We start from the raw sequence: 26,480 nt of genomic DNA on the forward strand, positions 1-26,480 counted from the left end.
TGAATCTCGGTAATCAAGTGTTATTTGTTTTCAATGCAAGGGTGCACTTTACTTTCGTGCGCCGTATCTATCTATCCACCTATCAATCCATGCAAGCGAAAAATTCTAGAGGGCACTTTGGATCACTAAAATGCGATGAGGTATCGCGCGGTGGTCCGAAGCCCTCCACTGCGGCACCTTTTTCTCCCAGTTTTCGCTCCCACCTTCGCGATGACGCGATAGGTCTGGTTTGGTTTGCGGGGTTTAACGTCCCAAAGCAACTCAGGCAATGAGAGACGCCGTAGTGGAGAACTCCGGAAATTTCGACCACCTGGGGTTCTTTAACGTGCACTGACATCGCACAGCACACGAGCGCCTTGCTTTTCGCCTCCATTGAAAAGCGGCCGCCGAGACCGGGATTCGATCCTGCGTCATTGGGAACAGTAGTCGAGCGCCGTAACCACTGCGCCACCCCAGCGGGGCCGATGACGCGATAGCGTAAGCTACCAGCCAAAATATAAAGCACCACTTTAACCGAGCCGTAAGAACGTGCCTGCGTGGCCTAGGCATAACGCGAATGGTCTTGGGAGACTGATTCCGATATCACCCTCGTATATGAAAGGAGACTCGAGAGGCCAGGGTTGGCGGCTCCTGCCAAATGTAATGTCAGGAAACGTCCAGTTAGTGCTCGGCCATGTCAGCTGCCAGCTACCATCTCCCACGTAACGAAAGTGTTACGGACGGACGGACGGACGGGCAGACGGACGGACGGGCAGACGGACACGATCTGTATCGTCTTAAAATTGCGGTGGGTTGCTAGGACAAGAACTCTCCCTCGGTAGCGCTAACTGTTGACAGGAGGAGGCGGAGGTTATATATGAGCGGAGGAAATACACAGTTCCGTCGAGCGATCACGAACATGACTGCAACTTTGGCTCGGTCTTTTGGTGTGGTCACCGCACAAAATAAATATCTGGACCACTTAGGCAAGATTTCATCCTGCCTGCCTTACGGCGGTACAATTATCAGACCGGAATAGGTCAGTGAGGGTCTCGTTTTACGGTTTTATACGGGCAAGAAGATTACCGAAGGCCTCGGGCAGCCTCGAGGATCAATGGTATCACACAATCGCAATTAACGCACTAAGACACAGTTAAATATCAGGTTCTTTCTTCTTCTTCTTTTCTTCAAATTTTCATTCCCTCTCCCGATTACATGGACCAATCACTCTAATTGCATACAGAATTTATTTACACTATATACACATTGCAGCACAACTTCACTTCAGTCAGGGTGCGGCCTCTCGTCACGGCACCCGAAACGAGTCTCCGTTTTTCCGCGTCGCTCGGACGCTTCCAAGTCGTTCTCCCCTCGAATTCCTCCTCGCCAGGCTCCCGGGGAATCCTCACTTCCCCCGCCGTTTCGCCGCGGCTGTGGCTGGTGAAGACGCCTTCCCCCCCCGTTACAAATGTTGACCGCCAGCGCCCGTCGAATTCTCAGAAGCCGACTCGCTGGCTCGGCGGGGATGGTTGCAGGCAGATCGGATGTCTTCGGGAGCGACGCTCTTCTTCTGCTGGTCGTCCGTGCGGCGCCAGCTCGCAGGCCGCCTCACAAGTTGGGACAGTACAGGGGGAGGAGGCGTCTGCCACGGCCGCTCCGTTTGCTTACAAACACACACAAACGCCAGCAAAATACACACACATCTGGCAGTCTTTTCACGAGTTCTCTGCCCGCGACCAGGGCGCTTCAAACGCGCACTTAACACCTCCACCGCCACTGTGATGCGTGACTTCTTGGAATGCATCACATCTCACACAACACCAGTGCGCGGCTGGTGTCCTTGATCCCCCTCCGGCGCACCATGACAACACAAACTTAAAAATTTAAACAAAAGGGCCCTCGCTCCCTCTGAGCAACGGAGCTGGTGCACACGCGTCGGCAGAGTGTCAGGCCAGGCGCGGGATGCCTCCGACCCCCTGCGGCGGAGGGCGGTCCGTCGGTTCCGTGTCGCCCGAACAAATCATCTCCAAGGTTGCGTCCCTTCTCGCAATTTGGTCTTTCAACGTCCTACACTTTGTCCACGCACCGGACTTCATCCGTCGCTCGCAAAAGCTTTGATTGAAGCGCTTTTTGCCCACGTTTCTTTCTGTAGAGCGGAATTTTCGCTTCTTCCCTTGACGAGAATCTCTGTCACCCTTGTCACCGGTCCGCCCGCAATCAATCGAGGCCCGCCCCAATTTTGCCCGGCGCGGCTGCCGTGCTGCCCGCGGATCGCGCGATTGACTGGCGACTTTATCTCCCTTTTCAAGCAAAATTTCTGCAGCAGCCTCACCGTGAACGAGCGCGCTCGAGCTGTCCTCCGTTTCGTTCGACGTACCGCTGCCAGTTAGCTCACGCATGAATCCATTGAATTCTGCAGCCCTGTCATGCGCGCAGTGCCCGTTTTCTGCACTGTCGATACCGTCTGCCTCTGCTGCGATGACCGTTAAAGCCACATCTGCCTCAGCACATATCTCACTGTCGTCACCATCCTCATCCCGCGCCGTCACCTCTACGTGCACCACAGGTGTCGCTTCTAACCGCTCCGGATTTGTGACATTCTCAACAGCATCTCCCTCGGATGCAGGCGTGCTGTTCTGAGCATCGAGAAGCGCAGTGTCAACCGTGTTTACGTCTGTTTCCTTTGTTTCTCCAGAACGCACCTCAAACACCTCAGCAACTGCCTCCTCCTTCTCAACCTCGGCCTCATTGCCGCCTCCCGACTCTGCCAGTCTGCGGTCCAAACTTTCCGCTCTCCGACCTCCTTCGAGACTATCCGCGATGCCCGTCCCTTTGTCTGGACTCACCGCTTGTTTCTTGCCGGCCGCCGCTGCCCTGACAGCTTCCTCGTACTGCAAATCCGCTGCTGCCAATTTCATTTCTGCAATTTTCAGTTTCAATTTTAACCGCGCCATCTCGTCGGCAAACGACAACCCCGAGCCTCCGCTGACGCCCCCTACCTTTGCGCCCGCCACCAGCTCCATCTGCCCATCTCCAGCACCCCGGCCCCATCCTTCCCCGCTACGGTCCCGCAAACTATGCCCCACAGTTGTCATAGTGCGCCGCGGAAGAGGGACCTACAAGACACCAACCTGTGTCGTGCTCCGAAGATGGCTTGGCCCGCTGGTCAGCGCCCGAGGTTCATGGCTCAGCCCTGGCTCCTTTGTTGTTCCGCCTCCGTCGAGTCCGTTGGCCGGTCCGCTTCAAATCGGAAGATCCTTGCCGACTGCGCCAGTTAAATATCAGGTTCTTTCTTCTTCTTCTTTTCTTCAAATTTTCATTCCCTCTCCCGATTACATGGACCAATCACTCTAATTGCATACAGAATTTATTTACACTATATACACATTGCAGCACAACTTCACTTCAGTCAGGGTGCGGCCTCTCGTCACGGCACCCGAAACGAGTCTCCGTTTTTCCGCGTCGCTCGGACGCTTCCAAGTCGTTCTCCCCTCGAATTCCTCCTCGCCAGGCTCCCGGGGAATCCTCACTTCCCCCGCCGTTTCGCCGCGGCTGTGGCTGGTGAAGACGCCTTCCACCCCCGTTACAAATGTTGACCGCCAGCGCCCGTCGAATTCTCAGAAGCCGACTCGCTGGCTCGGCGGGGATGGTTGCAGGCAGATCGGATGTCTTCGGGAGCGACGCTCTTCTTCTGCTGGTCGTCCGTGCGGCGCCAGCTCGCAGGCCGCCTCACAAGTTGGGACAGTACAGGGGGAGGAGGCGCTTGCCACGGCCGCTCCGTTTGCTTACAAACACACACAAACGCCAGCAAAATACACACACATCTGGCAGTCTTTTCACGAGTTCTCTGCCCGCGACCAGGGCGCTTCAAACGCGCACTTAACAGACACCGTCGCTTTGATTTGGAGTGGCACTTGCGAAACATCTCGGAAGTGATTATGCATACTAATAATTTACAAAGGTGCCCCTGAAGCGAAGAGGAAGGGCAATCACAGCGCAGTACAGATCTTAGAGAAGCCCCCAACCACGCGGAGCCCATAGGTTCGGTTTCCGCCTATGGCTCTTTCGCTTCCTTTTTACGAGAGAGAGAGAGAGACCTGTGAAATTTAGTGCCTACATGTACATGTACATTCAAACTGCTCTTGAAAAAAAGGTGGGCATTTCCCCATTCTCTCATAGTTTTCAAGCCCTGTTCCCTGCTTTCCTCCGTTCGCTTCTGTCGAGAAAGCCACTCACTCCTTAATCTCTGTACTCTTAATGGCACTTTCTAGGTACCTGACCCGTGTGCCAGAAATTTGGAGATTTGGTGAGGGACCACTAATTATTAGAAAAACCTCAGTGGACACCGCGAACAGACTATCTCCTAGGCGCAAAAGAAGACCAACAAACTAGGCGACCTTCGGAAAAGCAGACAACCAGACAGAGTGAGTCGATGCTCGTGATCCTCCACGGGGTGAGAGATTCGAGAATATTCACGAAATCCAAGGCGTGAGAAACAGCATCGCTGGTTCCTGGCACACAGTGGTCAGGCTAAAACCGACCGGAATGAATAACAAACGCTTTCTTAGTTGTCGATGCGAGCCCCACACACAGAGGACGAAGGAGGGAGAGAGAGAGAGCCTCGCTCCGAGAAAGAATGGGCCTGCGCTCCATAAAGCCCGCGCACAGAGAAAGCGCGCGACAGGCAGCGGTGGCATCACGCACGCTGCGCAGGCAAATGTGGGACAACGAACCCATTCATCACGTTGCCGTCGAGCGCGGCGACGGCGAAGACGACCAGGACGGCCCCCACGTCACACAGCGGCAAGTCCAAAAAATGAACCAAGAGAGCGAGGCCCACACGACCGAGATTTGAAGGGGCGATTTTCACCCGCGCGCGGCTGCTGCTCAGCTTTGGAGAGGGATAGAACGAGAGCGTGCAACAGATGTGAGGGAGTGCTTTCATAATCCGGCCTCAAATTTGTAACTTTTAAACCCAGTGTGCTAACGCTTCGAGTCACGTTAACGGCACCGACTTCGTGCGCCTATTATAGCCCTCCCCAGCACATCTATCATGCCCTCCACCAGGCCGTGGCTTTCTGCGACCGAAGCCGCCGATAACGGCTGAGAAACGTCTTGAGGAAGCTAGACGCTTATGCTATCCGACCACGCCGCGCTTGGATGGCGTCCAACCAAAAGGACCGCAGGGACACTAAGCCAATTCCGCAGCATGTCGTCCAACTAACGTCTACGTGCTACACAGCACACTCCCAAGCCCGGCAACAGAGCGCACTGATCTCGGAGTAGCGAGATCCAGAAGCCTAATCTGAGACGAAGTTCAGACCGCGCGGCGTGTATACAAGATAAGGAAGAAGGAGCACCAGAACGGCTGCGTTACGAGACGAATCCGAAGCGGCGCATGCATACACTGCAGCAAGTGCACGAACGCGCCTGTCCCTGATCGGCTTCCTCGCGAACAAGTATAGAGCTCAATGCAATACGCATCGCACCGGGGGAGGAACAGCAATTCGCCGCCGTAATATGCGACCGCGGGATTTTATCGGCCGCGGTGAGTACGCTGGCTAGCCAAGTATGAGCAGAGTGGAGGACGAAGCGCTATCGATCAGCGGAGGTTTCCAAAGGCTAATCGAAGCTGGCTCAAGAGGGCACCGATCCCCGAGCCGAAGGAAGGATCGAGCGGCCCAGCGACGTACGCGCAAGATCAATCTCGGCCGATGTAGGCCACAGGGTCGACGTCGAAAAAATATATAGATTTCCCATCGACGCCCGCACCTCCGTGAATTTTTTACACTGACTCGCCGATAGTTTTGCAACTATACAAGAAGCAGAACGAACACGGCCCCACAAACTCGAATAAAGGATGAGGACAGGAAGTCTCTCTGGCGAGCCACTCGTGCGGCTGCGCCGTTTTTTTGTGTTTTTTTTTTCCTCTCACAAAAAAACTAACTACAACTTGAGAGAGTCGCGGGACTCGTGCGCACTAACCGTCGACCCATATCCCCGTGAACGGAAAACATGCCGTAAAGAAGTTTCGGCACAACCATTGGTTCGTACTCCCTCAAACGGCTATGCCGCATTGGCTGATTTCCATGGCCTGATAAAAAGAAAACAAAGAAAGTCCAGACCGGCCCAGACACCTTATGGGACTCGAAACCGCCTACAGAGCAATCGTCGCCATGGCCGTTTGATCAGGAAAGTGTAATGGAACACTGGAAGAGAGGCCGTCCTGCCGCTCTAAAGAGCGATGGTGAGACGAACAGAAAAGCGAAGCTCGCTGTCCTCCCACGCCGCATGTCTGTGCCACCTGTACGCTGAGCCGCGAAGCGAAGACGCAGCCGACCCTGTCCAAAGCAATCGAAACAGCGATGATATGCAGGGGAGGGCGGGCGCTAGAGAAATCGACGACTTTCGGCTCAGCAGCGGCTACAGACCAGAAGGGGAGGTCGAAGAATGGAGTGTTGACAAGACGAACTGGCTCCTCCAGCCGGGCGAGGCGACGACAAGCCTGGAATAACCGCCCAACTCGCGCGCAAGGAAGGGGTGGTGTGGGAGGCGATCGCGTGACAGACCCCGATTAGCGCGAGAACAAATTCGGCTCTGGCGCCCACGAGCGCCGAGCGCATTATTTGCGAAGCGAATACACGGGGCGGGGTTCGCAAGAAGGACTGCGCGAAAGGAGAACGAGAGTGCGCATTTAGAAAGCTCCTCGTTGAGACAGCAGGAGGCCTGAGCCTAGCCACGGCGCGAAATAAGGAAAGGAAGAAAGAAAGAAAAGGGAACGTCCCAAAGCGAATCAGACTATGAAAGACGCCGTAGTGGAGGGCTCCAGAAATTTCTATCATCTGGAGTTCATTAACGCGTGCACTGACATCGCACCGCGCACGGGCGCCTTGCTTTCGTCTCCATCGAAAAGCGGCCGCCGCCGCCGCCGCCGGGAGATAGAGTGGGAACCAGCCACTAGAAAACAGCATTGTAATGATGAGTGTTTTATTAATTCGAACCAAGCCCCGGCTACCCTAGGGAGTAATTTCCGGCCGTCAACTTCCTCCGACAGCACTCCACCCTAGAAAAAGTATACTTTCTCGCACAGTACAGAGGTGGTACATCGGCTACGCTGATCCAGCTAAGTATAGGGTTAATAAACGGATGTCGATCGCACCTCAATATTTTGGCTTGACGCAATATCATATTCGTGCCTGCGCACGAACGCACAGTGATAGGGAAAATTTAGGTTGACACTGCACTACGACATAAGGGTACGACGCGATAGCGACCTGTGTGGTCCTCTCTATAATTGCAGCCTATATACGCATTAGCATACAGTTGTGAGATGCCACTTTATATGAGCAACTGCTTCGTACAAACATGCAGTGCGCGGCCTAGGCGGAAAAAGCTATAAAACCAAAGATTGTGGATTCGAATCCCGCGCGAAACCACAAAAAATATATTCTCTAGACGAAATCAATTCCTTCGTAAAGTTCAATCATCTCAGACATTCGGTGACCTTCGATTCACATTGCACGCTAAGTTTCAACCAATTTCGCTCTACTGGTGACGTCACGTTTCGTGTGAGCGTTGTTGGATGTTGGAAATTCCCTCGCGAGGTCATGTGGCTGTGATGTCATGACCCTGTTAACCAATCACAATTTACGGATCACGGCCAACCACGACGGCGACGCCATTGCAGCTTTCCTGCAACATGGAACCCGTATACGCTGTTACGTAAATACTTGCGGTCTCACGCCTGCTACACCTACAGATTAACCCACCGCAGAAATGCATGCGTTTTACTAAAGTTCATATCTCGCTCACACGCAAGGAACAGCACAAAAAGGGCTGCTTTTCACAATATACGACCCCTGTATGGCCCCACATGGCACCATCAGTGACGTACGTAAGCAATACAGTCTTTGTCAAAAGTGTAGAGCCATGTCAAAAGTGCTTCTGAGCCATTTCGTACGGCTTCTAATGCATTGTCAGTGTTTCGAATCTCTGGACAGTAAGAAGATTTTTTTGTCCTACCCTCTCCAATAGGAAGGACCTCCAATAATGATAAATTAGCGCCACTACTTGGTCCAGAAGCAGGCACCCTGGGCTCTACACGTTTGAAAATTATACGTACGAGCAACAGACGAGGTATATCTATGCAATTAGTAGTCTTTTAACACTCTCGAGTACGTCTTACGTTAGTTATGTTAGCTTGGTTATGTCCTTCGGATAATATCTCGACATATTCAAGCATAAGCTTGCTAAGCTTAACTCTGCTTTTTTCTTTCCTTTTTCAACAAATTGTAGAAAATGACGCAATGAACATTATTCGGTCATTACGAAGTGTCAACCCACTGCAAACAGGTGTAGGCAAGCTAGGCAAGAAAAATATCCGTACCTTAATTACTGCTGATGGCGCCGCAATTTTTGTAACTGTATCTATCAAACCCCAATTTTACGGGAGCAGAGGGGGGAGACGGCCATACTTTATATTGCTTTCGGTGGGTACAAGGACGGCAAAAATGTAGCCTTTAAAATTTGAATACATTCCTGAGTTATAAAAAGAAAAGAAGGAAAGTTGACTTCGTGCACGAGCAAGAATTAAGGCAACGGCAAAAAGAGACGCGCGCACGAGCGGAGCGGAGACACAAGAGGGGTTCCGTTCAACGACAGTTTACGTGGAATGAGCGCAGTCAGCGGAGCGGGAAGAGAGATGGGCAGGTCGCCAGCGAGCGTGGTGCGAAGTGAACAGCCCCATTAATCGGGCAATCGCCTGTAAGGTAACGCGGACGCGCGCCTCGCTAACTCTCTCGACCGAAGGCGCAGGCTTTCTCTTCGCTTCTTCCCATTATCAAGGCACACACGCGTGTTTAAAGCCAAGAACCCATCCCCTTTTATTCAGCTTTCAGGAATCTTTCATTTCTGACGCATCACAGAGAGCAGCTCTGTTCGCGCGACACATCTCGTGAGAGAGGAACGATTCAGCCGAATTGGCTTCTCTGACTTCCAGAAAGTGAACCTCGTGTCATTTTTAAATAGACACGCTCGTACAAGTGTCTCCTTTCTTTCTCAATCATCCCGAAACTCTCTTACTGCTTACATCCTACATCCGCGCACGTCTATAACGCCACGCTACATAAAAGATTATTTGTTTGGTTTGGTTTGTGGGGTTTAACATCCCAAATCGACTCAGGCTGTGAGGGACGCCGTATAGTGGAGGGCTCCGGAAATTTCGACCACCTAAGGTTTTTAATTAACGTGCACTGCCATCGCACAGCACAAGGGCGCCTTGTGTTCGCCTCTGAAAAGCACCCGCCAAGGTCGAGATTCGATCCCGCATAGTCGAGCCCGTAACCACTGCACCACCCCGGTGGGGCCAAAAGATTGCTTGTGTACGCGAGAATGTCGCCCTACGGCGGCGTTTACATAAGACTGTTCCATTCGTGTCACCCGCTGCGATAGCACGTTCCGACTCATAGGATAACTCGGCCAACGTTTCCCGCTTTGAAAGTCGGCCTTGTCGTGACGCTGGGGCTAAGTCGACCCGGCCTTCACTTGGTAGCGTGCAGAGACTCGGGGTTGAATAAGGACTGAATCTTCGAAGTTGGTAAAATATATACAAGCAGGTTTAATGGCACTTTGAGAAAACTTATTTACATGATTATTTACACGAAAAAGAAGGGTACATCAGCAAAATGGCAAGCGTTAAGAGTTCATAGCGAGAAGCGACTGGATGAGCCGTTTACCCAGGGCTCAGAGCGACATTTCGTGCTCTGCAGCGTCCTTAAAACCCCCTATGTCGAGCCCCTCTCTGAAGATGCTGACCAACCAAATCCAGGGCACGCCCCTCAGATATCGGCATCCAATCGAACACATCACTGCACTGATGGTCTGAAGCACTGACTGGCCCGGCATTGTTTCGTTGAGCCTGGTCACTTTTTGGCGGGAAAAGCTTGGGAACGGCGAGGAGGTACATTTCTATTCTTCAGCCAAGAATCGATAGGCTGGTTCCGGCAAGTGGATTTACTTGTCAGAAACCCAAGTGCACGTGCGCGCCGCATACGCTCCCAGCATTGTCCGTTTTCGACAATTGCAAATCTTTCCTGCATTCCCGGGAAATCATTTAATGGCCGTATGCGTCATGCTCCTTTCTTGTCCTGCACGTCAGCGGACGTGTCACTCTGTCGTCTCCTTTGGACAGTAGGCATTCCTCACTGGACGATAAGGCTTCTCGACGGGAAGGGTGAACAATTGAACCAAAGCACTTCCGGCTATTTCCCGCAGGGGGACATTTCTTTGTGTTTTTCTAGACGTTCTCTTGACAGGGTCAATTTGGCATTTGCAGGGTGTCCACAAAGCAAAACAGGCTTACAAAACAGGATTCCTGGAAACAGGCTCACTTAGAGCCATTGTACCAACACCACATATCCACAGCACTTATCCATGCCCACAGGCGAACAATAGAGCGCGCAAGTGCGGATGATGCACGGTCGTAACAGCCTCGTCATGGCATACAAGTCGCGGGATTTTTCCTTTGTTTTTCTTTTTTTTTTTTAATTCTTGCATCCGACGCATCGGGAAACACGGCAAGTCGTAAGCCAACGTATAACGCTTTAAAGGACGGCGTCGTCATAACATACAAGTCATGGGCTTTTTCCTTCTTTTTTTTCTGAATTCTTGCAATCAGGACCGCGCCGTCCGGCGCCTACAAGTCTCCAAGACACCCTCCTAGCGCTTTCGAACGTAAGTCTGCAAGCCAATCCACGAAGGGCTCGAACGCAAGAGAGGAGTAGTCGCCATCACAAGACAAGCCACAAGGGCACACGGCATGTTTCCTGCAAGCTGAATAATCTGTCTCGTCTCAGGTAGCCAGAAATGCATCCATCATCCCCGTCGACGATACGGGGTTCGTTTATCGTCACACCGGACGGGAATCACATGCTGACGACTGGGAGCCTCGCTCGCAACTATACATAAGCCGAAGCTTCGCACTTCGCGCGAGACCAGCGGCTACATACCTCGAGTGTACCGTAATATATACAACACGGCGGCAGGCATATACACACACTCGATTCGCGGTCCTTCGCAACGGTTTACATTTGCGGCAGCAGGCAGGATTACGATTCCGCCAGCGGACGAAACACCGCGGCTAATCTTCTCGAAGACGTCTCTGTCCTGATCAGCCCACACCTCTATCGCCGAGAAGGCTCCTCCGGAGGACACGCTCTTCGTCCCACACACGAACAGAAAATTCTCGCTCAGACGCCCGTTATCCTTGAATACTAATTTTGACCCCCTATCTCTTTTCGTCCCATAAACGTATATCGTCGGATTCTTTCGCTGCCTCTCTGGTTTTTCTGACGCCACAGTCGTGGGAGGTCACCGTCGAGGTTTCAATTACGGTGCGTTCGGCTACAGAAAGCTCCGGCCCAGACGTATATCTAAATTGGGGGTCGATAACGTTTCGCGCGACACGAATTATGGGGGACGCAAATGAACGAGTGTTATAGCGGAAAGCGATTAATCACAGCGATTAGCCGCTACACGCGTTGACGTGGAAAGATAGAGCATGCGACCCCACTGCGGTGTCCAGTCATGAACGAAGACTGCCGCTATCACCAAAATATCGTTGAACTTGGATTTAATTTTCTTTTTTACAATCTGGGAGAAGCGACTCAGTGTTTATGCTGCGTGTATACACGGGCGATTGAGAAACAGAACGACGGCAACAGGTGCTTTGCGGTTGTAGTACAAGGGTACAACAAAAGGCGGCGGATTAAGGGAGACGCGAAAAGGTGACTATTCTTTACGTATACGTGCAGTAGGTCCAAAGGTCTACAAAAGCGACAGCGACCATGCGACTGAAGTCAGTCAACGGACCTAACGAAATGTCGTTAGTTCGACGCCGCGCATTTGCTTGCGTGATTATGCTCTGCACATCCTACAGCAACGCTCGCAGGTCGAACACAGCACTTGTACGACCGAGAGCCTCAATCTCGAGGTGCACGAAGGAAAACTTTCACCGCGATGACTGACGCAAAAAAAAAAAAAAATAATAATAATAATCGCAAAAAAAAAAAAAAAAGGCAAGCATGAGCAAAAACCTACAAGCCACTAGACGCACACAAAGACCGTGTAAAAGTTACTATACGATGGCAATCATTATTATTGTATGCCACAAGTACCACGCCTAAGCCGCTATCGCAGAATTCAGCGATTTTCCGCGACGGCGCATTACACGACACGTCTCTGTCAGCCAGAGGCGCTCGCAACAAGATTCAACACGCTCTTTACGGCAGCTGCTACAACAGCCATACGTCATCCGGAAAAAGGCACCTGTCGTCAAACAAGGCGGCATGCATTTGCGAAAGGCCCTTTTTCTTCGGCGGACCCATGCAGAGCGGACACCCACTCAACAGATTCCACTCGGAACGCTTCCGCCAAACCGAAACCGTCAGGGCAGATGGCGCAACAAGAACACCGTGCGGCGGCGGCAAGGACCAGAGGCGGCTTTTTCGGCATCCCGAAACGAATGATTGCTGGCCGCTGTGCCGCGCGGCGACAGGGTGGCGCGGCAGACAACAAACTCCTTCGCCGGTTTCCGCGATGGCTTTTGGCAGTCAGTGGTGTGCCGCCACCAAGGAGCGCTGGGCGGCTCGCCCGGCGTTAGCCCGGCGCCGCCGCCTGAGAAGACGCTCCATCGCCGCTGCGCCAGCCAGCCGCCCCGTGGGGAGCGCGACGAGCGTGTCGAAAAGCCGACAAATGGCCCGCCGACCCCTTCTCTCGGGCGCCGTCGCCGCTTTCGGCGCCGGGAGACCATTCTACTCATCCGGTGAATATACAGGAGTGTGTGCGTGCGTGTACATGCGCCCACGACTTGTCGAACCGCGCCGCCCATGCCTCCGCGCAACACTTTTCAGCCGCGTCCTTTTCAATAGCAATAGGAAATGTGGCACACAAGTGGCACAACCTTTTGCGGAGCGCGGGACGTGGTCTTTGCGAGTTCAGAACGCGCGGGCTTGAACAGAGTTCCGGCTGTGTGTACGCATAATACCAGTGTCCGAATACTTGACAGCAATTATTCATGCCCACGATTCCAACCGACCTTAATGCGAACCCGTCCTAGCCGGTGGTGTCGGTAACAGGGCGACAGTCGGATACAGCTTAAGAATGCAGTAGCAATACCCCTCGGACAAGGTCCTCCAGCAAATTGCGTCCACCAACTGCCATGACGTTGCGGTAATCCCGTTTCACCGAAGAACCCGGCAGCCAGCGGCGATTCCATGATATATAGGAGAATGAGCGCGACGTCATGACAATCTGTGGATGTCATTGATTGGAGGGAGTTCTTGAGTTGTATCTGAACATATATACCGCAAACACCGCTCGATTTGAAGCTGCTTCTAATCATCGACTATTCTGGCTAACGTTGAACGACATTTCAGCTTCCGTTCCCTCTGAGTGTAGGTACACACAGTTCAATGGCTAAACATTCAAGCCATTTTATCGCTATTCGTTAGGGTTCGCACAATCTACGCTGAAGATATCATCAAGCTCCCTTCAAGCGCACGACATAACAAAGCTACCATGTCTCGCCAGTTCGCTCTCGTTACCGGAGGTTCACGCACAGTTTGCGTGCGTAGTACATTTGGTCCGGCAGCCCAACCTGCCAAGCCAACTGCTGTGAGGGAACCTGGGACAGCGCGCTCCATGAACTCGTCAGCGGTAATGGTCGGAGGGGCGGGCGTTCTCCACGCCTGTTGCGCATCTGGAGCCACCGGCCAATGTCTTGATCGAACGATCGTTCAACGCCGCTTCCACTACGCGTCAGGTCACAAGAGTATGGAAGCCCACATAGCTACTACAGGCTCCCTTGATGGGGCTGGGACAGGTAGGTCACCGCCGCTTGCGGCGGGGGCTAGCCTGCCCCAGAATTTTTTCTGTTGTAGGCCGTCATTGCACCCGCCAGGGCCGCCACCGCTTCGGTGGTGGACGACGGCAGTTGTTGCGGCGCGCGTCTTTCTCTCCCTCTTCCTTTTTTTTCTTCTCTATTTTCTCTTCTGTCTGCACGAGGCAGCGGAGGTAGCTCAGCTACAGAGCCAGTAGCAGGCCCGTGCATTTTCTTTTCCTTCTTCCTAGAGCCACAACAACAGCTGTGACTCACCGTGAATGACCAGTATGGACGTCTTGCTTGCCGCGGCGCCTTGCGTGAGCTTATGAACGCAGAGTAAGTATACCTCGGTCATTCCTTGCTCTCTGCTTTTTGTTTCCTATCGTTTTTCTCAGCGCACAGCAAGTTCTTCCCGTTAGCTATCTATCGCTGTTTTAGTTATTTTGTACTTAAAGCTCGTGCCATCATGCGTTCAGGCAAAACGCAGAGACTCGATCCTCATAACGCACCATGTAATGCCGGCAATTTTCCAAACTGAGAACACACGTCCCACAGCAGCACCAGCGGCGGGCCAGTGAACTCCGTGTCGAACAGCAGGCTCCGGAACGAGCTATATATACCGAGGGGCGCCCGCAGTCCTGGGTCAACATCCAGACCGCTTCTCGACTCGGACAGACATGACCCGCGTCGAGCCGATGCACATCGCGCGTTCGGCGAACTGGATGCGCCTTTGTCTCCGAACTGATCGCGGACAAGCGAAACGCCAGTTGCGCAAAGCCCGCCAGTCCGTCAGACCAGCAGCTAGCAGAACGTTGCTCTCCGACGAGGCGGATGTGTGCGCACAAGCGCGGCGCGGCGCCACCAAGTATACTATATGCAGGGAAGGGGGCGGACAAAGCCGAAGTTTGCAAAACAACGGCTTCGAAGGAACGAAACTGATCGACGCTCTGTACGCCCATCTCGCTGCGCCGCCAAATGCCCACGTGAGCGTGCGGGACAGGCGTGCATAAAGCTCCCGGGACAAGCGCAGAGCCGTTCACGCCCAGCGCTCGCGCGCACACCCGCGTGATGCACCATTTCGTTGTCGCACGCAGATAACGAAACTATAGAAAGTATATTTTTGCGCCGCGCCCAAACAAGTGGGAAAGAGAGCGCGGCAGCTTGCAGAACTCAAAATTTCTGGCCACCCTCCCCTCTTTTGGCCCATTTCGCACATGACGATATCGCTCTCAAGATGGATGCTCTGAATCTGAGGGATGTTGCAGGACACAGCATGGAGTTCGACAGAACAGCGCAGCCGAAAATCAGGATACTTTACCGTAGAGCTTCCTCTAGATAGCCGGTCGGTTCCCGTACGAGGGGCTAAGCAGATGGTGCGCATGTTGCGACCGTGCATATGTTGAGGGCACCAGGCTGGTTGAGTATACGCACAGTCTACACAGCACGCGTGTCCGCAATGTCCATAAACTGCGCCTTGAACACTCCTAACCAGCCTTCTTTTTGAAACATACTCGCTGCCACCGTAACTTTAATGTGCCGCTCTTTAATCGCAGACAGTGCAAACGAGGCCTTTTGATGTGAGCCCCGGTTGGCATACCACACACTGCAGTGAACGAAGCCACCGCGAGTAGTGGCGTGTATAGCTACTCGATACCGGGGCAGCGTCCCAGTCGTCAACGGGATGGGGCCTAATTCGGGCACGAATCTGTGAACAACCGCCAGCCGCTGGCGCCGCGTCTCGACTCTCGAGGAGCGAACAACGGCAGTTCGTTGTTGTGTGTCGATCCTCCGAACAAGACTCTCGCGCGAATAATAATACACACATGCGCGCGGGCAAGACCTTTCCTTCTCGTATATGGCGTTTCGGCCGGATGCCGCAACAGCCACGGCTCCTTGATGCGCCGTGCCCGCTTTCCCCACAAGGCACTTTTTCAGAAGAAGGAACATGAAGCAGAGCAAAAGGCCGGGATCCGCGATGCTCAGCGTGTGGGTAAGCCGCGGGCCGGCACGCAAAAGAAAAGCGCCCAAGGCTCTATTCCTCGTCGATAGCACATGAAATGTGGCGTGGGGCCACGAGAGGTGAATGAATGTGATCCAAATGAGGAAAGAGCCGGCGCCGTCCAATCTGGGTCCTAGCTCGAGCGTTTGCAAATTACCGACTAAACTCGCAGCACCACTAGGCACCCTACCGCCACCACTCCAACAAGCCAGGCCAAAGAAGAGCCCTGCGAACTTGGCCCATAATTTGTAATCGAGGCTTTGGCGGCATATCGTCTTCCTACTGCGCTGCCACGACACATGGTTACTTCCTGCTTCTACAGGCAGGGAACAACATAGCAGCAAAAGCAGCAAGACGACGCTAGCTGGTGATACGAAACCATGGTTACAATTTCCAATTTTTCTCAACCTCCTGACGCGCGCCTTGTTTCGCAATGTGTAGTGCTAATTGGAACACAGCTCGCAAGACAACCTACCAACCTATCAAACTGCTGAAGCTTGCCGACGCTTTATACGGGCGAGCGCTAGACCACGACGCTGTGTCTGAACTCAGAGGGCGCGCACATTGAGGCACCCTATAGTACCAGTATAGCACCAGTTCGGTGACAACTGCCTGTGCAGTTTCCCGCTGACACCGCCAGCTGGCGCACATGCCAGACAGACGCGCGCCCCCAAGCGGCTGGCCCCAACAAGCGGATACAAAATACCAGCGGAAACGAACGTACTTACCGATATCATCACACGCTGGCTTGCAATGCATCCAGTTCCGCACGATACAGCGTCTGCACAGAGAAAAATAAAAACAATACATTTCGTTGCAGCCGCGAAACACACGTGAGAAATCGCAAAAGAAATGGGCTGACCAGTCTTGCTGACCAGGAACGGCAGTACTACGTACACGCTTTGTGCGTCTGCATCCTCCCCGCTTTGCAGAGCTGGTTTTGTTTCGGTGGCTTAACGTTTCCCGCCCTCCTCATCACTGCAGAGCATAACGAGGGGGCCGCCGCAAACCGAGCTCGCGGTCAACCACAGTTCGCCCATGACAAACTTCGCGTTCTCAAAGAGTGCGGCCCGACAAAACGGCCGTTTAGGCAAACCACCGCCAAACTGTTCCATCAGCACCGGTATAATCACTAGAACATACCAAAGAAGCAACAACGCCGAGGGAAGATGAGACAGAACGAGGAAGGGCGGTGATTTAAAACCACTTATCCCGCAAAAAGAACGCACCCAAGAGGAAAGGATACCCGAGCGCCGAGGTAGGGCCGAGCTAAACAACTGACGAACCACCCCAAGCACGCCCATCTTGACCGCAAATACGGCTATCCAAACCCTAAAGCTAAAGTCCGTAGCGAAACGGAGGTACGGTTAAAAGTGGGCAATCACCTGAACGAACAACAAGTTCCGCAGCCAGCTAGAGAGCGAGAGACGAGCGAAGTGGCAGGGGTGAAATGAAAAGAGGGTTGAGGAAACGGGACCCAGTAAAAAGAACCAAGAAGACGACGCCGTACTCAGCGGCCGGCCGAGGAACACAAAGGGGGGCGATCCCGACGGGGAAGCCGCGCTTCCGGGAGAAAAGCCGCGGTATCAGCGCGGTGCACGCCGCTTGTCACCGGCGACACACCGAGACCATTTATTACCACGGCCAGCGCCGCGGCGGGTGGTGGCAGTGCCGCCGCTCACGTAGTGTGAGCAAAAGGAGTGAACCGCTCAAGAGCGGGCGGCCCACCCCTTTGACGCCTTTGGCAACCCCTCTCCATCCTCTCAGACAAATGAGTTTCGTTCCGGGAAACTTTATTGAAGAAACGCTGCTCTGGTCGGGGACACCCACCCTAAACGCGCTCTGCGCGCACGCAAGCTTTCCTCCTCTACTCGAGACGGCATCGCTTCCCGCCAGGAGTGCTGCAGGGAGGCAGGCAGAGGCGTGAACTCTGCCGCGTGCGCAGAACGGGTCACACTTTGATGTCGAAACTGCGGACGGGGGGTCTCTCTCTCTCACTCGCTCTCTACCTCTTTCGAGACCAGCATGCATATGCACGAGAAACGGCCGGTTTCGAACAGCATAGGGGTGGTATGAGTGATGCTCTGCAGTGCGCCACTCCGCTACACCGGCCACTTGAGAGCGAGGCACAAGAAACAAGGTGTAGGAACAAGAAGGCGCGGGTGCGCCTACCTTGCACTCCCCTAGGTCCTCCGGGTGGTCGCCCCACTGTGGCCACTGAACTGCACCGCTGGAGTACACGGGCGGTTGGGGTCCTTCTTTCATACGCTTGGGTTTAAAAAAGGCTAGACGGCTATTATTTGTTTTGTTTTCGAGTTCCTACGACAGAATGAAGCAAAAGGCTACAACGACCCGTGTGCTGGACATTTGTTTTGAACATGGCGAGCGGAAAAGGAATAAAAATTGCAGAGGTAAGGTGGCCCGTTTAGCGCGTTATTCAGCGAAAACTGTAATAGCTTTGTTTTAGCCATTTAGCCGCGCACATTTTTCACACACTTCTTCCCACAACGCAGGACAAAAACTTCGTCCTCGCTAAAGTGAGTAGAAATCGCATCGCGCGCTTCTCGTCCGCAGTGTCGAGCAGGTCAACTTCCCATGGTAGCCAGCCTCGGTGTTGTTCCCATGGCAACCACCTTCACGTAGTGTATTCCTCCGCTCGCGCCACCTCACATGCATCCCACGCACAGTTTCTTTTTGTCCAATGTGCATAAAGCGGTGCACCAAGTTAAAAAGATAAAAAGTCCCAGTCATGCATGTGAGTGCCTCGGGAGCCGCGATCGTGAGCGCAGCAGGTAAACAAGTCCACCCCACGAAGCTTCGGGAGGCTGACGAACGAGACTCGCTGGCCGCATCGCAAGCAGGCCGGCAGTCAGGGCGGTATGGGTGAGGGCGAAATTTAATGCGTACGCGCGGCACTTCATTACTCAATGCCGTTGTACAGTACTTACAGCCGTACGGTTTTTGATTTATGGTGCACCACGCCGTGTGCCTCGTGTAAAACCCCAATTACAAACACGGCGGCTGGTTGATGCTCAACCGAGTACACCAGCTTAAAAAGTGAACGCGAGGAGGCCACGCAGAAAACGCGTCCATTCTGGACGCGGCTGCACGCGACTCGGAGCACAATTCGTTTCTTCCTTCACGGCCGATTCGTCGTCACTCAGGAATGCATTAGGTAAACACTCTGGCGACGTGCTGTCCATGCTCGTACAAGTCGATGAAGAATAGCAGTCCCACTTAAACCGCAATGAGCCCTTTACGGGCTCAACGCAGCGACTGCACACAGCTGCCCGGAGGCCTCGAGGCTTAACCTCCAGCACTGCTGTCTTACTCCCCCTTTCCCTCTCCACTTGAGATTCTCAGAGGAAAGCCCGACTTGTTTAGTCAAGAGCAGAACGCCAATCCGTCTTCGTCCTCCTCTCCCCCATCGAGTTCAGCATGGAAGGCGGCTTTGCAACACTCGGCCTGCCCTCCCCCACTCGAAGAAAGCGGCATGCCAGCGCGAAGGCGACGGCACACCGGTGGGTGCATCCGCGTGTATTGGCACGTTCTCGCGCTGTACTTCGGGAGCCGCTAACCTGGCCGAGGCACGAACTAGCCCGCAAATGCCTCGAGGCGGCAGCGGCTCACGTGTTGGCCCGCCGAGTACACACTGAGGGGAACGAACCAGCCAGCCGGCAGCAAGCAGGCGGACCAAACCAGACCAGCGCCGCCGACACGCGGAGTGTCGGGTTTCGCGCGAACCGAGCTCTCCTCTACGCGGGCGCAGAAGCGGTGGAAGCAGCTATGCGCCAAGGCCGCACGTCGGACCGCGAAGGCCGTCGCCTACAGGAACGCCGCGTAATAAAATGCACACCAGAGAGCGGGGCATTGCCCTACTACGTAGGTGCCTTGATGCCTACTACGCAACGCCTCTCAACGCAGCCCGAAACAGTCGTCGAGTTAGGCTTCCTAGCAAAATAGCGGTGTGCAACGGTGAAGCCCTCCTGGCGTAGCTCCGTGTATATAACAGATCTGCAGATAAAACATGACGAAATTCATACAAACAAAACACCAAATAAAAAGAAAACTGAGGGTTAATTTCTCAAAATATGAACGACAAGTTAAGGGTATCGATTTGTCGCTATGCTGCCCCATTGTCGCCAGCGGCCATATATTTGCACTCTGCCCGTCCCCTCGCAAACGAGACGCTTCTGTGCGGTCAGGGCCACAGACTATGAGTTCGCTTATTTCCTTATGTCAGAGCTTCGCAACCAGCACAAAAGCGTGTCAGTAACGAGGGTGGTGACGAAACTATCTGGTTGGCTAAGGACACGATAAAAATTTGCCGACGATTAAGTTACTTCCTAGTGCGAAATTTGAGCGCAGCTCATCAGCTGTTTCACCTTTTCGATAGATTGGGGCAAAGATTTCGAGCAAGACATGTATGCACAAGCGCGCGCTGCCCCGCCCCGGCTCCGGTGCTGGTTACGAGGGACAACGGCGACGGTGATGCGAAACCCAGGAACGGGCGCCAAAGAGCGCCGCTCTAAAACTAAACGGCAGCGCAGTGAACTCTTCTTGCAAACGCGATAAGCTGACGAGCCGTCTGCCTGCTTCGGAAACAGTGGCGCATTTCGATGAATCTGGGTAAGTTGCAAAGCACAAAATTCGCTTTCCATTCTACTAATTGAGCCCAACTGTAAGCAAGTAATCACAGTTGTAACTGACTGCGAGCTAAGAACTAAGCGAATAACTATAGAAAGCGCAATAAGATATCCTGCCCCATTTTATCGGTAGGCTCAGGCAAGGCTCGCGTGTCTCTTCACGCGAATGGCGGAGAGCGTATTGCACCTGCACGGTGCTCAGGTCGCCGCTCCCGCAGCCACGCTGCACCACCTCGGCCACCAGTGAGACTGCCGAATAGAGACGTTTCTTCGCATCATCCAAGGATCCGACAGAAAAGTGAAGACAGGTAGCGTTGCAATAAGAGCGCGCATGGCATGTGAAAGAGGGAGAGAGCACAGTGAACAGGAGACAAACGAGTGGCGCACATAATCCGCGGGAACACCCAATAGCGAAAGTCCATCTTGCAGCAGGGGATGCCAGAAACCGTTTGTCACGACAGGCACGAAGAAGTACAGCAGCAAGCAAGGCGCAGCCCACCTGCACAGCAGGCGCCACACAGCGCACCGAGTCGGCCGAGAGAGATCAATTACCCCAGGAGGAAACACGTGCACAGCGAGTCCGCGCGGAAACGAAGAAGACCCCGGAACAAGACCTCTCAGTAGTGACCGCGCACCAGAGAACAAAACGGTCCGGCCTCGCAATCCTGCCCTGAGTAGTGTACGACTCTATTCCGAGGGAGGACAGGGTACGAGACAGGACCGGTGGAGGAAGAAGAGTAGGAGGCGGGGACAGCAACAGCAGGGAGGCGAGCAAAAACAATTGCGCACGAGAAGAGCGACGTCGGCTACGGACCACCCGGAAAAATAATAACACCGCTTCCCCAGTCTTCGGCAGCGGGAGAAGCAACGGCAGCAACACGGGGTGGATGTCGGCCGCCAAAGATACAGATACAGAGGGGCCCCCGTCCATTCTCGTCCTCGGCCGCGCTCAAGCGCGTGACGCACTTCTCCCAGATCGAAGAAAGCAGCGGCAGCGAGAGACGAAGCACAAAGGCAAAAAGAAAGCGCTCGGGGCTCCGACTCACGGGTGGTCCTCCCGCAAACCGAACGCGAGGGGCCAAGAGGAGAAGGCGCAGAGGCGGACGAGACACTTGACCCTCGAGGCCTTGTTACGACCAAGCATCCGCATTTGCGCGCTCTATTGTTCGCCTGTGAGCATGGATAAGTTTTGTGAATATGTGGTGATGGTCCAATGGCTCTAAGTGAGCCTGTTTCCAGGAATCCTGTTTTGTAAGCATGTTTTGCTTTGTGGACAACCTGCAAATGCCAAATTGACCCTGTCAAGAGAACGTCTGGAAAAACACAAAGAAACGTCCCCCTGCGGGAAATAGCAGGAAGTGCTTTCTTTTGTTCACCCTTCCAGTCGAGAAGGGCTATCCTCCAGTGATGAATGCCTCCTATCCAAAGGAGACGACAGAGTGACATGTCCGCTGACGTGCAGGACAAGAAAGGAGCATGACTCATACGGCCATTAAGTGATTTCCCGGGAATGCAGGAAAGATTTGCAATTGTCGAAAAGATTTGCAATTGTCGAAAAGATTTGCAATTGTCGAAAAGGGACAATGTTGGGAGCCCTATGCGGCGCCACGTGCACTCGGGTTTCTGAGAAGTAAAACCCCTTGTCAGAACCAGCCTGTGGTTTCTTTGCTGAAGAATCGAAATGTACCTCCTCTCCTCGCCGTTCCCAAGCTTTTCCCGCCAACAAGTGATCACGCCCAACGAATGAATGCCGGACCAGTCAGTGCTTCAGACCATCAGTGCAGTGATGTGTTCGATTGGATGCCGATACCTGAGGGGCGTGCCCTGGATTTGGTTGGTCAGCATCTTCAGAGAGGGGCTGGACATAGGGGGTTTTTAAGGACGCTGCAGAGCACGAAATGTCGCTCTGGGCCCTGGGTAAACGGCTCATCCAGTCGCTTCTCGCTATGAACTCTTAACGCTTGTCATTTTGCTGATGTACCCTTCTTCTTCATGTAAATATTCTTGTAAATACGTTTTCTCAAAGTGCCAGTAAACCTGCTTGTACATATTTTACCAACTTCGAAGATTCAGTCCTTCTTCAACCCGGAGTCTCTGCACGCTACCAAGTGAAGGCCGGGTCGCCATAGCCCCAGCGTCACGACAACTGGTGGCAGCGGTGGGATCTGAATCTGCAAGCCACAACATCTGGTGATTGGAGGTGGATCTGAAGCTACAAGCCACAACATCTTGTGATCGGAGGTGGCATCTCAAGCAACAAGCAGGAGCAACAATCGGCCAACAAGAGGGCAGCTCGGAACATCGATCGCATGTGTGGGTGAGTGCTTGGCTTTTCTTCTGATGTGGACCAGGTTCTAGAACAGGGTTAGATTTTAGAACTGGTAAAGAGAGTGTGGAAACGCCTTTAGGTTTGGTAGTTTGCAGAGTTGTTTTGGAAGTAGCCGACACTCGGAGCGATCATGGACCTACAAAAGCTGCAGAAACCGGACCTGTTGCTATTGTGTGAGGAATTGGGAATTGATACAAGTGGTTTGGCACGAAAACCCTTGATTTTAAAGGCAATCACTGATTTGGGAGCCGATGATGAGGAGCTCAGTGAAGCATGGAACCTCATCGAACAAAAAAAGGAGGAACAGCTCAGACAGCAGAAAGAGCGAGAAATTGAAATTGAAAGAGAAGCAGAAAGGCTGGAGCTAGAAATTGAGCTCCGGAAATTAGAAGTAGAGTTGAGCAAGAGGTCGGGCAATTGTCCCCAGCTAGCGGTACCTCTTCTCAACAAGGAGGCAGATTTTAAGATGTCAAAGTACATGCAGCCATATGTGATATCAGGGGATATCGGTCTGTATCTGGTTAACTTTGAGCGAACCTGCGAAAAACTATCCTTCCAGCGAGACACGTGGTCTCAGAGATTATTGACGGTTCTGCCCTGCGAGGCAGCGGAGGTTGTCGCGCGGCTTAGCAAGGAGGACGCGGACAACTACGAGAAGGTCAAGGCTTGCCTTCTGAAAAAGTATAGGCTTAGCGCCGAGGCGTTCAGACAACGTTTTCGGAACGCTAGTAAGATCAGGGACGAGAGTTACCCTGAATTCCTGTACAATTTAAGAGTTAATTTGGGCGAGTGGCTAAAGAGCACTGATTCCTACAGTGATAGGGACGCTGTAGTCGAGCGAATTCTTTTGGAGCAGTTTTATAGCTGCCTCCCAGAAAAAGAAAGAAATTGGTTACAGGACCGAGGCGACATTAAGTCGGCAACTGAAGCTGCCGAAGTCATTGAGGAGTACGCTTCGCGCCGACAATTCAGCAACCCAGCAGTGGATAGGCTCCGCAATCCCAAGTTGAGTGTAAATAACCGTCAGAAAAGGCACTTTGCTAGATTTGCAAACGAAGAAAGGAAGGCTTCTTCAGGCAAACGCCCTAGAAAGGACGGCAGTGAGAAAAGTGGGGAAGTGACCAACGCGCAGAACACAAAGAACAAGCTTGGGGCTAGGAAGCCGCTCACATGCTTTAGGTGTAATGAGCAGGGTCACATTGCCGTCAACTGCCGGAAAGAAAAGTTTGTTTTCTCGTATGTCAGTGACTGCGATGAAAATATGCAGCTTTTGGAACCCTACCTGCATGACCTAATAGTCAACGGGAAGCCTTGCAAGGTACTGCGCGATTCGGCCGCAACGATGGATGTTGTCCATCCGGCGTATGTATCGCCTTCCGACTATACAGGACAGTGTGCATGGATCCGACAGATAGTTGAGGAACAGAGTGTGTGCTTGCCGATCGCGAACGTGGTCATCGAGGGCCCTTTCGGCGAATTAACAACCGAGGCTGCCGTTTCAGGAAAGCTTCCTAAGTGCTATCCGTATTTGTTCTCCAACAAATCGGATATGCTACTGCGAAAGAGGGGCATCCTTTTCGGAGACAGAGTTGTGCCAGCCTTAACACGTTCAAAGGCGCGAGAACTAGCTACACTGCTAATTCCAGAAAAATCCACCGCGGAGGAAACGACAGCTAAAACAGTGGTCGATGCGGAAGACAGTGGGTCAGAAAACTTTGAGAGCAAGGCATCTCAAATAAGTCAACTTGAAAGTGAGCTTGATGAGACGCGGAATGAGGACGTCCTTGGGAGTAACCTCTTGCCGCCAGCGTCTAGTAATCTAACGAGACTTTTAAGTGAAAACCGAGAGGACTTAGCTATGGAGCAAACCGTGGTAAATCTAACGTTAAACCTTCCCGAGGAGATGGGGGATAACTTGATTTGCCTCAGCGGAAAAGGAAGCAACGCTCAGGAGCTTCTCAGAAAGACAGAGCAGAGAGGAGAACTAAAGAAATCCCAGCTGTCCGATCTGGGCGAGATAATAACAGAGTTTGAGGCCTGCTTCGTGGACAGGCCAGGCAGAACTGATTTGACTGAGCACGATATTGAGCTGACTTCAGACGTGCCAGTGCGATCAAGGTGCTACCGATTTTCTCCAAGGCAAAGAGAAATTCTGGATAGGGAAGTAACTCGCATGCTGGAATTAGGAGTAATAAAACCCTCGGAAAGCGATCATGCTTCGCCTATGATCTTAGTAGAAGCTCCAGGTAAAGACCCTAGGCCTGTGGTAGACTACCGAAAGCTAAATTCTCTCACCAGGGATCAAGTGTATCCTATTCCGAATATTGAGGAGAGAGTAGAACAGGTCAGTAGAGCGGCATATGTGACTACGCTGGACCTTACTCGAGGATACTGGCAAGTACCGCTCACTGAACGCGCCAGCAGATACGCGGCTTTCGTCACTCCGACGGGCAGCTACCAGCCAACAATGATGAGTTTCGGGCTCAAAAATGCTCCATTTTGTTTTTCCCGACTCATGGATAGGGTTTTAAAGGGGTGTGAAACATTCGCGGTGCCTTATTTAGACGACATTGCGGTTTTTTCCGACTCATGGGCGGACCATATGGTACATCTAAGAGCTGTACTGAGCCTTTTGCGTCAAGCTGGACTAACCGTGAAGGCCGAGAAATGTTGCCTGGCAAGGGCGACCGTGGACTACTTGGGTCACAATGTAGGTCAAGGTTTCAGGAAACCCAGCGAGATTAAGATTTCTGCGGTAGCAGACTACCCGCGGCCGAGCACGAAGACGGAAATTCGAGCATTCCTGGTTCTGACGGGATACTACAATCACTACATCCCTAACTATTCAGCTTTGGCTAGCCCTCTGACCGACGCTCTCCGCAAGACAGAACCGACAAATGTAGTCTGGGACGAACAAAAGGAAGCCTCCTTCGTAAACCTGAAGGCTGTGCTGATTAGTCGTCCGGTATTGCGAGCTCCAGACTATGCCCGAGAATTCACGGTCCAGTGTGATGCCAGTGATCGAGGGTTAGGTGCTGTTCTCTGCCAGAGAGATGACGACGGTAATGAGCACCCCGTGCTCTACCTGAGCAGAAAACTGAGTTCTAGAGAGAGGGCTTATTGCGCGTCAGAGAAAGAGTGCGCTTGCATTGTATGGGTCATTCAAAAATTGCAGTGCTATCTTGGAGGGGCCAAATTCACCGTAGAGACGGACCATTGTCCCCTGGCTTGGCTGCAAACTGCGACATCGAAGAACAGTCGCCTTCTTAGGTGGAGCTTGATTTTACAGCAGTACAATTTTGAAATAAGATACAAAAAGGGGAAGTTAAATGGGAATGCGGACGCGCTTAGCCGCTCTTTCTAAGCGGTCCGAGATGTTCCTCACCATGTATCCAAATTGATAATCAGGTTTTTATTTTTTTTTTTCCGTGCGCTTGTATATGTGTGACTATGTAAAGCAGCACGTTTGGTTTTCTAGGCATACGTGGGTCCTGAACGTCTTGAGAGTGGGCTTTTCTCGAACAACAATGGCAGTTTTCTTTTAACCTGGTCTCTTCAGACGGGAGCCGAGTGCTTGTTTAGACATGTGGTTGAGTTTCAGACAGCTCGAGCAATTTGGCCTACAACAATCAAGACAACGCGACAAGC

The 26,480-nt window shown here is 52.8% G+C and overlaps 1 protein-coding gene across 1 annotated transcript in view; it reads right to left on the minus strand.

The window, feature by feature from the left end:
* The window catches only part of cv-c (RhoGTPase activating protein), a 451,349-nt gene that overhangs the window by 342,797 nt on the left and 82,072 nt on the right, over positions 1-26,480 (minus strand). The window contains exon 2 of the mRNA XM_084601697.1: positions 16,586-16,638. The gene's annotated coding sequence lies outside the window, so the exon portion shown is untranslated. The remainder of the gene's footprint in view (positions 1-16,585; positions 16,639-26,480) is intronic.

This window comes from Amblyomma maculatum, chromosome 4, assembly GCF_055883805.1.
Source record: "Amblyomma maculatum isolate TAMU_Amacu chromosome 4, ASM5588380v1, whole genome shotgun sequence".
In the NCBI taxonomy this organism is placed as follows: domain Eukaryota; kingdom Metazoa; phylum Arthropoda; class Arachnida; order Ixodida; family Ixodidae; genus Amblyomma; species Amblyomma maculatum.